Below are 16,791 nucleotides of genomic sequence, written 5' to 3' on the forward strand. Positions count from 1 at the left end.
TAAAATCCATGTAAAGATAGGCAGTGAATGCCCCTTATTTTAGGTAAAGATAGTGAAGGGTATGAGTCACTGATTTGAGAAATTCTGTTCACTTATTCCTTATTAATAATCCCTCTGTTGTCTTAGAGTCTGAATTGTGGTCTTATAATGTGTATTTAATCATTTGTTGGCTACACATGATGCCTTCTAATAGCTCAGATGGAATAACAGCTTGCTATTGCTATCCCTGAATCTCGGCATGGTTACTTAGATACACAATTTAGATCATAGAGGATTAGTGATCTACTTAAGATTGACTAATGATCCTGAAGCAGGAAAAAAAATCACTTAATGCTAAAACCCAAAAACATATTCCATTTATATTGATGCTCCATTCTACTAGCTATTGCATCAAACAGATAACTTCCCATCATTTTTACCTTTGAAAATGTAAACTTAATAGCAAACATACATTTCTGTCTACTTTGTTGTCAGAGGGGACTATTTCCTTCTTATACTCTTGTCTGCTGTTCACAACTCCTTTTCTGCCTTGCCTTCTCACAAAATTTCTTGATGAATTTGCTTACCACACATCACAAATTCCTTCCAAGGGACATCAAGTAAATCTAAATAGCACCGCATTTGCAACTTATGGTGTGGTCACAGAGGTTGCCAAAGTAATCTCAAATGATCACTTTGCCAAAATCTTTAGCGGGGTCTGGAAGTGTGATCCTGATTTTACTATAGTTTCCATTTCAATTTCCATCAGAATCATTGCATCCTCCACTGCTGTAACCACGCTCCATATGGTGAAGATACACCATCCCATTTTCCTGCACCACATTCTGTGGCTGTTCTGAATGTTAACCGCAGCAACTTTAGCAAATAGGGTGCATTTATACAAATTGTGCATTTGTGATAAGTTGTACTCAGATTCAGGCCAACCTGAACTTGTAAAATTAAAGATTTGAATTGACTCAGATTGTGAAGGAAATTTGTAGAACACACAAAAAATTGGCCAGATAATTGATGGGGACAGCTCACAGTGAAGAGGATGTCTATTAACTGCCGCATGTGGCTTAGTTGAGGTGAACAGGACAAACAAGTGACAAATAGAATTCAGATTATGCATTTGGGAAGATAATCAAAGCAAGGGAATATACATTATAGTATTGAAAGGGGTAGAGAAAGTGAGAAATTTTTGAATGCATGTTGACATGTCTCAAAAGGACAGGTGGATGAGGTAGTAAAGGCATGTTTTCCTTCACATAATATGATATTTCATACAATAAGCTACTGGTTGGGCCACTGTTGATGTTTGTGTACCATTCTAGTCAGCAGATTAGAGGAAAAGTATAATAGCTCCAGAGAGAGTACAGAGGAACTTACAAGAATGTTGCCAGGGCTTCAAAATTGCACGTTCGAGAAAAGATTTAGTTGTTTTCCTTAGAACAGAGGACGCGGAGGGGTGACCGAAACAAAAGGCACCAAACAAAGAGGGGCTTGGGTATGATGGACATGGAAGACCTGTTTCCCCTGGCAGTGCATCAATTGCCAGGATTCACAGAGTTAAGGTCATTGGTAAAAGGACTAAAGAGGACATGAGGAAAATCCTTTTCATCCAGAAAATGGTAGGATTTGGAACCTGCTTAATGGTTGGTGGCTTAATTTGCATCCCTCAAGTGATTTAAAGGGAACCTGAATCTGTACCTGATGCATTGTAACCTGCAGGGCTGCAGACCAGTATTGGTAATTGTTTTTAAAAATTTCATTCATGGGATTAGGGCTTAACTAGCTAGGCCCACATTTATTGCCCAGATAGCAGTTATGAGTCAACCACATTGCTGTGGGTCTGGAATTACATGTAGGCCAGACCAGGCAGGTATGGCAGTTTCCTTCCCTAAAGGATATCAGTGAACCAGATGGGTTTTCTGACAATCAACAATGGATTCATGGTCATCATTAGACTTTTAATTCCAGATATTTATTGAATTCAAATTCCACCAAAAGCCATTGATTTAAACCCAGGTCCCCAGAACAATACCTGCATCTCTGGATCAACAGTCCAGTGTTAATACCATTAGGCCACTACGTATGGGATTGCAATGGAATTGGAATGGGTTGAGTGGCCTCTTTATCTACTATAACATTTAATTGCTTCTCTGGTAAAACTGCATTTATACAGAGATCAAACCTGTAAACACGTATTCATCAAGTTGTTCATGAGATGTTATGAAACAACTCTGGAGGCGGTGGGACTTGAACCTAGGCTTCCTGGCCCGGAGGTAGAGATACTACCCTTGCACCACAAGCCCCCTCAAACCTGAAATGTACGCTGCTCAGTCCCAACCCGAGTTTTCTTCCTTTTCTTCAATAAGGGAGACGGGTGTAAATGTAGACAGTGAGCTTCTCTTTTGTGACTTCAAAGTTTGATTTTCTCAAATACACTTCTGAATGAGCCACTTCTTAATGAACTGAAACTCATTCACATCCTGCTGTGCACATTATTAAATAAAGCTTCTCAATTCCACTAATTCAATTCTCTCCATGTTCTACCGCTTTTCAGTAGTCTTTGCATATGAATGTCTGATGTTTCATGATCATTGCCAAAGTAATTGGATCTAGTGCACATTGGAATAACCAGATAAAGTTAGCACTGGAAGAGAACAAGCAGCATTGGATAGTTACAGTCCTCTTCTCCAATCTTCCAGTCACTAGTCATAGCACAAGAAATCATTCAGCCCCTCTTGACAACGCTTGCTTTCTGGAAAAGCAGTTTACCTTCTGCCATTTCCCTGCCTTCTCCACAGATCCTGCACATTCTTTTTCAAATCATAACCAAATATCCCTTTGAATTTGTCAATTGATCCTGCCACCACCATACACTCAAGCAGCATATCCAAAGCCTAACCAGTTACTACATTAAAAAACTTTTCTTCCTGTTGCTATTGCTTCTTCTTAAATCTGTGGCCTGTGAGAACTGTGAAAATGGTGAGAACATTTTCCCCCTATTTACTGTGTCCAGATTCCTTAAAATTATGGTAATATCCATCAAATTTCCTCCCAATCTTCTCTTCCCCAAGTAACAGTGCTGACTTCTCCAATCCAGGTCACTGAAGTCCCTGGGAATAACCTCTTATCTTTTCTGAACCCTCTCCAGTGACTTCACATCCTGCCCAAAGTGTAGGGTCAAGAATTGTACATAATACTCCAGGTCAGGGCAAACAACAACTTCATATAAGTTTGACATAACTTCCTTGCCTTTGTACCTACTCCTGAATAAATTGTAGGATGCTGTATGTTTTATTAACAGCATCCTTCTTATGCTTATAAACTCTTACATTCCCCGTGCTAGTTTAGAAACACAGCCCTTTCCTGTGATATCTTGTTTTCTTCACTCCCTACATTGTTCAAAAATGATGTTGAGACTCATGTTGATTTAAAAATAAACATTTTATTAGTTTTTTGGCACATGCGGAATAAATTGGATGAATGGAAGGATTGACTACAAAAGCAGGAATCAATTACTATTTCACTTCTTCAAGTGTAAAGGAAAATAGAGTATTCCCTCTGATACAAATTGAGCACTATTCAGCCTAGAAAACGAGTGAAATTTTATACAGAACTTTCCACTGCCTTCAGAACTGTAGTTATTCAAGTTTTCAACATCTTTAGAGGATTACAAAGAAACAAGCAATGCAGAGATAATAAATTAGTGTATAAAACATTGTGAACTCATTTAATTTTCAAAGCAGAGGATAATAATTCTGTTGTAGTGGAACTCTCCATATTCTCCAAAGTTAACAAATAATTGAGGAAGAAAAACAGCCGAGAGGTTACTAAACTACATGTCATACGGCATTGATAGGATTAAGGTTTAATGCTAGTAAAAGTAAACACTTTGTGAAATGGCAGAATTCTAATTCTATCATTTTGGCATTTTCAAGTGATTTGAAGATAGATGGTTAGTTTGATGATTTGATTTTTGTGGTACTACCTCTTTAAGGGTTTGACATTGGTTTATTTAGTTGATTTATTTTATTGATTCTTAGAAAGATAGGCTCAGGTCTCTCTGCATCTGCACTCCCTTCTGAATGGTCTCTTCAATTTCGTGCTACCAAAATGAATGAATCCACATTTTGCTACATTTATTTTTGTGTGTAACATATTGGCCCACTCCACCAGCCTGTTCACATTCGGTTGTGAGTTCTACGTTATCCTCCTCACAGTTCACATACAACATTTGCTATCACTTGCAAGCTTTGAAATTGTGCTCTCTACACTAAAGTTGAGGTAATTATTATGCATCAGGAGAACAGTGATCCTAACACAAAGCCTTAGGGACCACCAGTATAAACCTTCTTCCAGTCCAAAGAACATCCACAAACAATAGCTGCTTCCTGTTGTGCAACCAATATTGTACATGTGATGCTGATGTTCCTTTTATTCCACAAATGCTAAACTTCAAGTCTGTTGTTTGGCACTATCAAATTCCTTTTGAATGCCCACATACACTATATAAAAAGCCTTATCCTCATCAAAATAAATATAAACCACCCTTAAATTTGCCCTTCCTTAATTCACACACATTTACCCAAGTGACTGTTAGTTTATATTGACTCATTAGTTTCAGAAACTTTCCTACCATTGAATTTAAGGCTGACTGGCTGGTTTGCATCAGGTTTATTTTTACACTCTTTTCAGCAAGGGCAAAATATTTGCAATTCACTATGCCACTGCTTCCACAGGTAAACTCCTATTTTTACCCTGCTTCTGGTTTCATGCGATTTTGATTTTATTGTATTTTTACTGTAAAATGCATGTGACAGTAGCCAATCCTCAGGTGCCAGCTTTGCAACGAGGCCCCTCACATTGATGTTGCCATGATGCCCTTTCACCACCACTTTGAAGCCAGCAGCACTAGACCCAACCATAGAAATTGCCGATCCTCCGGCACCATCTTTTGCTCAAGGCTGACTTCACAGACGGTCTCTGCCAGTGTAGCAGCCACTGATTCTACGTCCTGCACTTGCTCTGTAAAATTAAGTAGGGACTCCCTTTCCTCCGGACCAGGCCCACCAGAGGTCTGTGTGCTGGGCTGTAGCCGATGCTGATGCTGTCCAACCTCAGGTCAAGGTAAAGGTCTTCTTTTTTTTTAAAAAAAAAGAAAAATAACAAAAAAAGGAAAAAGGAAAGTGGTCAGAGGATGTGCTCCACGTAAAAACAATGACTGCAGATGCTGCCTGAACTGCTGTGCTTTTTCAGCACCACTCTAATCCAGAGGATATGCTCCAGCCCAGGAACCCTAACCCACTGTATCTTGGACCAGAGTCCATTCTTACAGCTATCTTTCTCTACTTACATCACTGTAGGAAAAATTTCCATTTTCTTTAATGTTGTCTTGCTACTCTATATGGAGTAATGTGGCTTTGTTGACTTTGAAGGCAGTTGTAAATAAGCTGATAATTTAAAACACATATGACTCTGCAGTCAGGTCTGATTCAACAGGCTGAAACACAAATTATTTCTAGAGTCACAGCAATTAATATTTAACTTACAGGGTTAAGTGGGGTATAGTTTATATACTGGACAGATAGTCCATACTGTGTGTTCTATTTGCAGTTAGCAGTTTAAAATCTATCCACGTGATTCTACTATACAACATATGGTCTGCTGCACAGCCCCACTCAAAGTTCACCGTAAAGAGTGTAAGATATACGAGCATAATTGGGCTATTCCACCCATCAATTCTGCTCCACCATTTGATCATGGCTGATAGGTTTTTCAACTCCATTCCCCTAACTCTCCCTAGGTGATGGATTAGTAAGGAGATCAAGAATTATCTGTCTTAAAGACATTCAATGACTTACTGCACAGACTTCTACAGCAATGAGTTCCACAGATTAAACACCCCCTGACTGAAGAAATTTCTCATTTCAGTTCTGAAGGGTTGTCCCCTCAGGTCTTAGTCTCTTCCACTAGTGAAATCCTGAATTAGGATTGGAATCCCTTTATGCTTCAGATTTCCAAAGCCTTTCTCCATTTAGAAAGTAGTCTATACTGCTATGCTTTCTACCAAAGTGCAGAGCCTCACACTGTCCCACGTTGTTTTCCATCTGTCATTTCTTTGCCCATTCTCGTAGCCTGTCCAAGCCCATCTGCAACCCCCTCCCACTTTGTCAACACTATCTCTCCCTTATCTTTGTACTAACTGCAAACTTAACAATAACGCCCTCAATTCCTTTGTCCAAATCATTAAAATATAATGTGGCCCCAACACAGCAAACCCCTACCCCTTCAAATGGAACTCATTACTGGCTGCCATTCTGAAAAATGGCCCATCATCTCTACCCTCTGCCTTCTGTCAGTTAGCCAATCCTCTTGGAATGAATTTCTGTTTTTCTTCCCTAATTACTCCCAGAAACTCTGGTCTTTGCTGCTCCACCATCTTCCCTGTTAGGCTTCAATCCCACTCCCTCCAATCAATTCTGTCCAGCTCCTCCCTCATTTCTTTGTGGTTACCTCTACTCTATTGCACTGCCATTACAACTGATGCTGGTTTCTCCCTCTCAAAATGCAGGGCAAATTCTAATATTATGGCCAATGCTTCCCTAGGAGCTCCTTCACCTTAAGCTCCTTAAGGAACTGGTGAGGCCACTTTTAGGATACTGTGTATGGTTCTGATTATCCGTTCAACAGAACGGCATTGTTAAATTTGAGAGTGTATGCAGAAAAGATTTACAGGGATGTTGCTGGGACTGGAGGGTATGAGCTATGGGAAGAGGCTGAATATGCTGGGTTTTTTTCACTGGAATGTCAGAGGCTGAGGGGTGAACTTGTGGAGGTTGATAAAATCATGGTGGGCATGAATAGCCATGGTCTTTTTTCTCGGGTGGGAGAGTCTAAATCTAGAGGGCATAGGTTTAAGGTGAGAGGAGAAAGATTTAAAACGACTGGAGGTGTAACTTTTTCATGCAAAGGGTGGTATTTGCATGCAATGAGCTGCCAGAGGTAGTGGTGGAGGCTGGTACAATTACAACATCTGGAAGGCATTTGGATAAATACATGAATAGGAAGGGCTCAGGGGGTCATGGGTCAAATACTGGCAAATGGGTCTGAGTCAGATGGTATGTCTGATCAGTGAGTAAAAAATGAGGTCTGCAGATGCTGGAGATCACAGCTGCAAATGTGTTGCTGGTCAAAGCACAGCAGGTTAGGCAGCATCTCAGGAATAGAGAATTCAACGTTTCGAGCATAAGCCCTTCATCAGGAATAAGAGAGAGAGAGCCAAGCAGGCTGAGATAAAAGGTAGGGAGGAGGGACTAGGGGGAGGGGCGATGGAGGTGGGATAGGTGGAAGGAGGTCAAGGTGAGGGTGATAGGCCGGAGTGGGGTGGGGGCGGAGACCTATCACCCTCACCTTGACCTCCTTCCACCTATCCCACCTCCATCGCCCCTCCCCCTAGTCCCTCCTCCCTACCTTTTATCTCAGCCTGCTTGGCTCTCTCTCTCTTATTCCTGATGAAGGGCTTATGCTCGAAACGTTGAATTCTCTATTCCTGAGATGCTGCCTAACCTGCTGTGCTTTGACCAGCAACACATTTGCAGGTATGTCTGATCAGCATGGACAAGTTGGACCGCAGGGTCTGTTTCTATTCTGTATGACTATTACACGTCATCAAATCCAGAACTGCCTATCCCCTAAAGGGCTCTACCACATGCTGCTCCAAAAAAAAAACAAGTCTGACATATTCCACAAACAGTGCCACCTGCATACTGAAATCCCCAGTGATACTGTAATTATAGAAACTGCATGTAAGAATGCTATGTCCTGATTTATTTTCTACCCCAAATCCTGACTACTGCTGGGAGGCTCTACTACAAGGTTCTACACCTTCCAACCCTAAATTGCTTCTAGTTATTGATTTTTTTTACTACAACGACAACACTGCCCCCTCTGCATATTTGCCTGCCCTTTCAATATGATGCACATCTTTGGATATTTAATTTCCAGTCCTGATCTCCTTGCAGCCACATTGGTGATGCCTACACACCATCATACCAATCAAATTTCAATTGGCACTAATTCCTGAAGCTGCCCAAATAGGACCTCTTGCCCACATTGTTGGTATCAACATGGACCTGAAGAAGGGCTTATGCCCGAAACTTTGATTCTCTTTCTCCTTGGATGCTGCCTGACCTGCTGCGCTTTTCCAGCAACACACTTTCAGTTCAACATGGACCCCAACAACCGGATCCCCCCTTCTCTCTCTTGTATTTTTTCAAGCTGACTTGAGATATCTTTCATTTGGCACCAAGTAGGTAACACTGTGGGGGTGGGGGTGGGGGTGGGCTCTGAATCCTGCTTGTAAAAGGACACTAATTATAGTATCCCTATCGTTTTCCTTCATGCTCCTCCTACATGAATGGCTTCCTAGACTACACGCAGTGGTCAGTTCGACCATCCTCCCTGCAGACCTTTTCCTCATCCATACAGGGAGCAAGTACCATGTACTTGTTGGACACAGTCAAGAATAAATAAGCCATAAAATAACCTACAAAAAAGGAGCTGCACAGAACAAACCAATTAGCAATAATCATACATATTGGAAGACCTTAAACTTTAGTGATGGTTTATTACTAAGTGTGTGTAACAAATCTTTCAGCTTAGAACATTAACCTCATCTCCAAAACAAAATTGAAATTCTAAATGGCACAAAATAAGTTAATATAGCTAACCACAGTTATTAAAATTTCTTTTCCTTACAAAAAGACCGATGAGAAATTTGGTACAAAAATGGTAACATCTTCAGTACTTTGCTTTATTATGAGATGCAAATATGTACATTTACTAATTTTTAATGCACACGATCAACTTCAGACAGTGAAAGATTACAAACACCCAACAATGAAAGCATTATTGCATTAATGCTCAAATACTAGAAAACAAACAGAAGGAATCAGGTAATGATAGAAAAGATGGAAGTTTAAAAAATGTTTGCCTGGTGCAATGAACTGTATGTCTGGACATAAATTCTCACTTGTGTCATACCAGAAATTTCAGGCTTTTTCTTAAGTTTATCCATATTTGTATACAAATCTCTCATTCATAATATCCATTGAAGTGACAGTAGCTCACTAAACTTCCCCAATGTAAGTATTGTAAATTTGAACAAATGCTGCTCAGGAATAACCAAATTTCAGAGTGAGGTTTGAATAGAGTGACACAAGAGAGCAGAGGTGTTGAATGGAAAACACAAGATTATCCATTTGTTATAATCTCCTTCTAAAGCAAAAAAGTCACATACTTTAACTTCTACACTTTGATGCAACAATGCCATTTCAAAAAGCTGCTACAAACAGCTTGTAAAGAAGGGAGAATTCATTTTTGGTTTAATTAGCAGCTAGCAAATGTAGATTTGTCAGTTCTAAAGCAGTATAATTACAAAAGTACAAATTTCAGAAACATAACCTATCACACAAAATGGTGTGATCACCATTGAGACAAAAGAAAATCTAAAGTCTACTTATTACGTGCCTGATACCAACTGCATCAGAAAATCAATTTTACAAGATAGAAAAAAAATCACAACACGTGTATTTATTAATTTTATTACCAAAGTCAAAATGTTAGGGTAGAAAAAAGTGAGTTTTTTCCCCTATTGTAATCACTTGTTAGATTATGATTTGCTAAGTTAACATAGACATTCCTTGTCTCTTTGATTTTTATCCCAATACAGGCCTTTGAGATTACATCACTTCAGTAATCTGGTTAATTGCAACTATACTTCACAAACTTTATAACTGCCCTCAACTCTAGACTACTTGCACCAGTACATTAAATTTTTGCTTTCTCTGCATTCATTTTTGTTATAATCTTTTATCTCTAAATGCTCAATACATAGATCATGTTTTCATTTACACTTAATTTTTCTCAAAAGGGTTTTAAGCTTCCTTCATCATTGGGGAACCCAGTTTCTTCACACAATGCACAATATATCTAATTTCTGAGGAGCTTTGGGGCATTTGGGACATGGAAGGAAAAACAAATAGTGCAAGTTCTTCCACCTCAGCTCTGAGGAAACACTGCAGTCAGTATCTGTCGGTCATGAGCAATGTCCAGAATATATTTAATGGACTGCAATGGCTACCTGTCTTTATAGATCTTCTCAACTATCATGCAGAGGGGATATTTAGTTTTACATGATTCAAAGATTTCTAATACAAAGATTTTCTTCAAATGTTGCCATAATATCACTCTGTAAATTCATGTCAATGGTAGTCGCCATCTGTAAAAAAAAAGGGAACATTTTAAAATTATTTCAAGAGATGCAGATGTTTATAGCAAACTGAACATTTATTGCCCATCCCCAATTGCCCTCTAGATGGTGATGGGGAGCTGCCTTCTTGAACTGTTGCAGTCCATATGATTTGGCACAACTACTTGACCTTATGTAGGGAATTCCAGGTTTTTGAAGTAGTGACAGTGAAGGAAGAGTAATATTATTTCCAAGTCAGGATGATGGGGGTTGGAGGGAAACCCATAAGTGGTAATATGTCCAGGCATCTTCTGCCTTTCTCCTTTAAAAAGTGGTAGAGGTTGCAAGTTTGGGAAGGGCCTTCAAAAGCAAGCTTGGCAAGTTGCTGCTGTGCATTTTACTGATCTTATAACTGTCATTGTATGGTAATGATAAAGGAAAATAATGTTTAAGGGTTACTGATTAAGTAGGTTGCTTTATCCTGGATTTGAGTGTTGTCCAAATTACCCTCATCGTCCAGGCAAGTGGGTAGTATTTTGTTACACACCTGATCAGTTTGAGTTTCCAAGAAATGTTAAGTTAACAAACAGTTTAAAAACTTCCAGCGAAAGAAAATGTAGAACCTATTTATAAAGCATTGGCTTAGCTGTTAAATTATTTTATTATGTTTACTGTAAACACAATCAAATGGCTGTTACTCATAATAATTGGCCTTGTTATGACCTTAGCTGATGGTAATACAGAACAATCCAGATCCCAGAGTAAAACCTGGCCAGAGTAAAACCTGGCAAGTTTTATTTTTCTTTTGGGTTATCAAGGGAAGTCAGTTACTCAACAGTCACCAGAACTTGCATAAGTCAGTTTTGACATAACATGATAGACGGAATCTTGCGTTAAGAAAATTGTGTAATACAGCACCATTTAAACAGAGGTCAGAATCATGTTATAGCCAACATGGGTAAGGAACGTTTACGCTATAGCTAATTCCTGTTGAAGAAACAGGTTATAGCAGAACTGACTGTAGTTTAAATAAAATAACAAGGTTAGAGGGGAGAGTGAGGAGCAGAGGACTGCTGGGAAGGTGAGTAAAATGGTTTTCAAAAAAAGACTTACCTGGGGCGTCGGGGCCTCCATTTGTTGAGAGGTGAGAGTGAGGAGTACTCTCTTTTTAAGGGAGCAGCAGAGGGAGAGGCCACACGAGGAGCAGAGCACTGCTGGGTATATATTTGGGCAGCGGCTGAATCCCAAGACACTACATGTGTAGTGTCTCCCACCAATCCTCCTCCTCAAACCAAAAAACAAAGGGACTCTCGTGTATTGTTAAGGTAAGGTGTTTTAATTTACGTTTGTGTATCGTGTGATAGATTACAAAGTTTAATATTAGTTGGTTAGTTGAATAAGACTGTAGAGAAGTACTAGAAATTATTTTACTCAAATTTATATAAATTAATTAAATAGAGATGGCTGGACAGGTGATGTGCTGTAGCTGTATGATGTGGGAGCTGGCTGATCCCATTGTGAATGGCAGCAACCACATATGCAGCAAGTGTTTGTTGCTGGAAGAACTCCAGATCAGAGTTGATGATTTGGAATCAGAGCTTCAAACAGTGTGGCACATCCGGGAGGGGGAGAGCTACCTGGATGCTTTGTTTCAGAAGGCTGTCACACCTGCTAGTTTAAGTAATTCAAACTCATGAGTGATCAGGGACAACAACGTGTGACTGTAAGTGAGGCAGGTAGGGGGATTCTGAGTTCAGGAGTGGAAGAGCCTCAGCCCTTGACCTTGTCCAAGAGGTATGAGATTTTTGCTCCCTGTGTGGATGAGGAAAAAGGATGTGAACAGGATGAGCCAGCTGACCACAGCACCACGGTGTAGAAGGCCATTCGAGACGGGGGAGCAAAAAAGACAAGGAGTTGTTCTAGGGAATTCTATAATTAGGGGGAACAGATAGTATCCTTTGCAGGCCGGATTGGGAGTCCTGCATGGTGTGTTGCCTGTCCGGTGCCAGGGTACAGGACATCTCCAACCAGCTTGAAAGGATATTGGAGTGGGAGAGACAGGATCCAATTGTCGTCCACATTGTTTGTGCCAACATAGGCAAGGCTAGGAAGGAGGACCTGTTTGGGGATTATCAAGCACTATGAGGAAATTGAAGGACAGGTCGGAGGATCATAATCTCTGATTACTGCCCAAGTCTGTGCTAATTGGCATAGGGATAAGAAAATTAGGGAATTAAACACGTGGCTAAGAGATTGGTGTGGGGAAGAGGGATTCTATTTCATGGGACATTGACATCAGGTTTGGAACTGGAGAGATCTCTATTGATGGGATGGTCTCTACCTGACCCGATCTGGAACCAGTGTTCTGGTGAAAAGGATAAAAAGGATGGTCATTAAGACTTTAAACTTGACAGTCGGGGGTGAGGTGGGGAGGGAAAGAGAATGCAACAGGGAGTATGGAGTCAGGTAGAAAGATAAGCAGCAGGTTAGCATGTGTGCAGGGTTTAAGTTCGAGGTAGACTAGGAATGAAGCAAAGGATGGATAACATAGGACATATTACTAGAGATGTTAGCATTAAAGCACTTTATCTAAATGCTCATAATATTTGTAACAAAGTAGATGAATTAACAGCACAAATCTTTGCGATTGATTATGATGTGGTAGGCACCACAGATGTGATTGCAGGGGGTTCAGGACTGGTAGTTAAACATCCAAGGATTTACAACTTATTGAAAAGACAGGTGGTGGTGGTGGGGGGCAAGGTTTCCTTGTTATTTAAGAATCAGATTAAATCTATGACACTGAATGACAGGGTCAGATGATGAGAGTCTGTGTGGGTGGAGTTGAGGAACCACAAAGGCAAAAAAAAACAATGGGAGTTAAGTACAGATCTCCCAGCAGTGGTTAGGACCAGGGATGCAAGATGTACCAGGAAATAGATAGCGCATGTCAGAAAGGCGAGGTCACGGTGATCATGGGGGACTTCAATGTGCAGGTGGACTGGCTGAATAATGTTGCTGGTGGATCCAAAGAAAGGGAATTCATGGAATGCTTACAGGATGGCTTTTTGGAACAGCTTGTGATGGAGCCCACAAAAGGAGCAGGCTATTCTGGATTTAGTGCTATGTAATGAGCCAGACTTTGTAAAAGAGCTTAAAGTAAGGGAAAGCTTAGGAGGCAGAAGTCATAATATGGTAGAATTCAGTCTGCAGTTTGAAAGAGAGAAGGCAAAATCAGATGTAATGTTAATAAATGTAATTACAGGAGCATGAGAAACTGACTAAAATCGACTGGAAGCAGAGCCTAGTGGGGAAGACAGTAGAGCAACAATGGCAAGAATTTCTGGGTGTAATTGAGGTCACAGTACAGAGGTTCATCCCAAAGAAAAGATAGATTATCCAGGGAGGGGTCAGAGAGCCATGGCTGACAAAGTCAGTCAGGAAATGTATCAAAGAAAAAAAGAAAGAAAGTGCCTATAAAAGTGACCAAGAGCACTGGGAAATCAGAAGACTGGGAAGGCTACAAAAACAAACAGAGGATAACCGAGAGAAATAAGGAAGGAGAGGATCAAATATGAAGGTAAACTAGCCAGTAATATTAGAAATGATAGTAAAAAAGTTTCTTTCAATACACAAGAAACAAACGAGAGGCAAAAGTAGAATTTGGGCTGCTCCAAATTGATACTGGAAGGCTAGTGCTGGGAGACAAGGAAATAGCTGAAGAACATAAATATTTTGTGAGAGTCTTCACAGAGTAATATCCCAACAATTAAAGGAGAGTCAGAGGGAGAGTCGAGTATGGTAGCCATTACAAAACAGAAAGTGCTAGAAAAGCTAGAAGGTGTAAAATAAAAACCCAATAAATCTCCTGGCCCAGATGGGCTACAAAGAGTTCAGAAAGAGGTGGCTGAGGAAATAGCGGAGGCGCTGACTGTGATCTTTCAAAAATCACTGGAGTCAGGGAAAGTCCCAGAAGATTTAAAAATTGCTGTTGTAACCCCCTTGTTCAAGAAAGGATCAAGACAAAAAGGTGGAAAATTATAGGTCGATTAGCCTCACCTCAGTAAAATTCTAGAATCCATTAGTAAGGAAGAGATTTCTAAATTCTTGGAAGTACAGGGTCAGGTTAGAACAAGTCAGCATGGATTTAGTAAGGGGAGGTTGTGCCTGACAAACCTGTTAGAATTCTTTGAAGAGGTCACAAGTAGGTTAGACCAGGGAAACACAGTAGATGTTATCTACATAGACTTCTAAAAGGCCTTTGATAAGGTGCCTCACGAGAGACTGCTGAGTAAGGTGAGGGCCCATAGCTCGAGGTGAGCTACTGGCATGGATTAGGGATTGGCTGTCTGATAGAAGGCAGAAATTTGGGATAAAAAGGTTCTTTTTCGGAATGACAGCTAGTGACAAGTGGAGTACTGCAGGGCTCAGTGTTGGGACCTCAGCTATTCACTTTATACATTAAATGATCTGGATGAAGGGACGGGGGCATTCTGGCAAAGTTCACCGATGATACGAAGTTAGGCAGACAGGCAGGGAGTACTGAGGTGGTGGGGAGGCTGCAGAAAGATTTAGACAGTTTAGGAGAGTGGTCCAGGAAATGGTTGATGCAATTCAATGTGAGCAAATGAGGTCTTGTGCTTTGGCAAAAAGAATACAGGCATGGACAATTTTTTTAAACAGTGAGAAAATTCATAAAGCTGAAGTACAAAGGGAGCTGGGAGTGCTAGTCCAGGATTCTTTAAAGGTTGATTGCAGGTTGAGTCCGTGATTAAGAAAGCAAATGCAGCGTTGTTATTTAACTCAAGAGGGTTGGAATATAAAAGCAGCAATGTGCTTTGAGACATTATAAAACTCTAGTTAGGCCCCATTTAGAATACGGTGTCCAACTTTGGGCCCCACACCTCAGGAAGGACATACTGGCACTGGAGTATGTCCAGCAGAGATTCACACAGACGATCCCTTGAATGGTAGGCCTAACATAATGATTGGCTGAGGATCCGAGGATTGAATTCATTAGAGTTTAGAAGGTTGAAGGGTGATCTAATAGAAACTTACAAGATAATGCATGGCTTAAAAAAAGTGGACACTGGGAAGTTGTTTCCATTAGGCAGGGAGACTAGGACCTGTGGGCACAGCCTTAAAATTAGAAGGGGTCAATATAGAATGGATATGAGGAGACATTTCTTAGTGGGTCTATAGAATTCATTGCACAAAGCACAATGGAGGCTGGGATGTTGGGTCTCTTCAAGACAGTGGTTGATAAATTCTTGATCTTGCAAGGAATTAAGGGCTATGAGAAGAGTGCAGGTAAGTGGTATTGAAATGCCCATCAGCCATGATTAAATGGCTGAGTGGACCCGATGGGCTGAATGGCCTTGCTTCCACTCCTACGTCTTGCGGTCTTATGGTTTAGAAAACAAAAATAAAAACTATATGACAAACCATAGTCTTGTGGGCAAATCACCTTTCATTCAGCTACTTATTAAGAAATCTCAGACAATCAAGTACTGAAAGAAATGATTTAAATTTTATTGAATGTAGCAACCAAAATAAGACCTCAAGTAAGCGAGTTAAACCTCAACTCAACTTGGCTATTACTCGATTAATGGTGGAACTTAGCAACGATTTCAAGTGACAGTGTCTGTTTCTAGACGTGTTCCAGGGTTTGATCCTTTTGCTAAGTTACTCTCCAGCAGAACTCCAGAGAGCATGTTCAATTCTTATACAGTCCTTCAGAGGACTGAATTTATATTTTTAAGTCCTTTCATCTAAATTACTGAAAGTCTGCAGCTTGCCTTATCAGAAATAGTCCCCGTGTTCCTGGTTACATTCTGCATTGGCTGCCTGTTTGAAGACCTGCTTTCCTGCAGTTAACTCCTTAAATTCTTCTGCAGGGCAATCATTGCCTTGTGGCTCGATAAGCTAGATGCTTTATGCAAGTGTCAAAGCAATTTTGTTCACGTAGTTTTAACTCCCTTTTAAAAAATTAACAGCTTTCTAATCAACCTCTTCAGAGATATTATTACACTCCTCTGGAGGAGGTGGGATTTGAACCTGGGTCTCCTAAGTCCAGGGCAAGGATACTACCATATGCCACAAGAGGACCTACAATTCCCTCTTTTCACAGATGTAGCTAATTCCGGTAGAAGTTTGAGCTAGTCCTGTAGCAGTTTATTCCAGACAGTTTTGCTGCTTCTTTCCATGTGTGACAGTTTGGCTTTGCTAACTCACTATTAAAAGTTCTGAAGTCTACACTATCACAATATTAGATAGAAATATTTGAGGGAGCTCATTACAAACATCAAAAAGATTCACCCACTTTATCCCATCAAAACACTCCCACATAGTAAAAACCTTTAATGCAGTCATCCTCATCGCCAGTGAAGCGTCTTGTGCACCTGGCACAGATGTAATTGGCTTTCATGCAACAAATTTCAGTGCAGTTACTGGATGCTTCTTTCACTGGCTAATGTCTGCTCCAATTACTTAACATGGATTCCTTAAATTCACCTCTTCAAGATGTCTTCTGATTCTTCTGTAGCCTTTCACTT

This window comes from Hemiscyllium ocellatum, chromosome 9 (genome assembly GCF_020745735.1).
Source record: "Hemiscyllium ocellatum isolate sHemOce1 chromosome 9, sHemOce1.pat.X.cur, whole genome shotgun sequence".
Taxonomy (NCBI): domain Eukaryota; kingdom Metazoa; phylum Chordata; class Chondrichthyes; order Orectolobiformes; family Hemiscylliidae; genus Hemiscyllium; species Hemiscyllium ocellatum.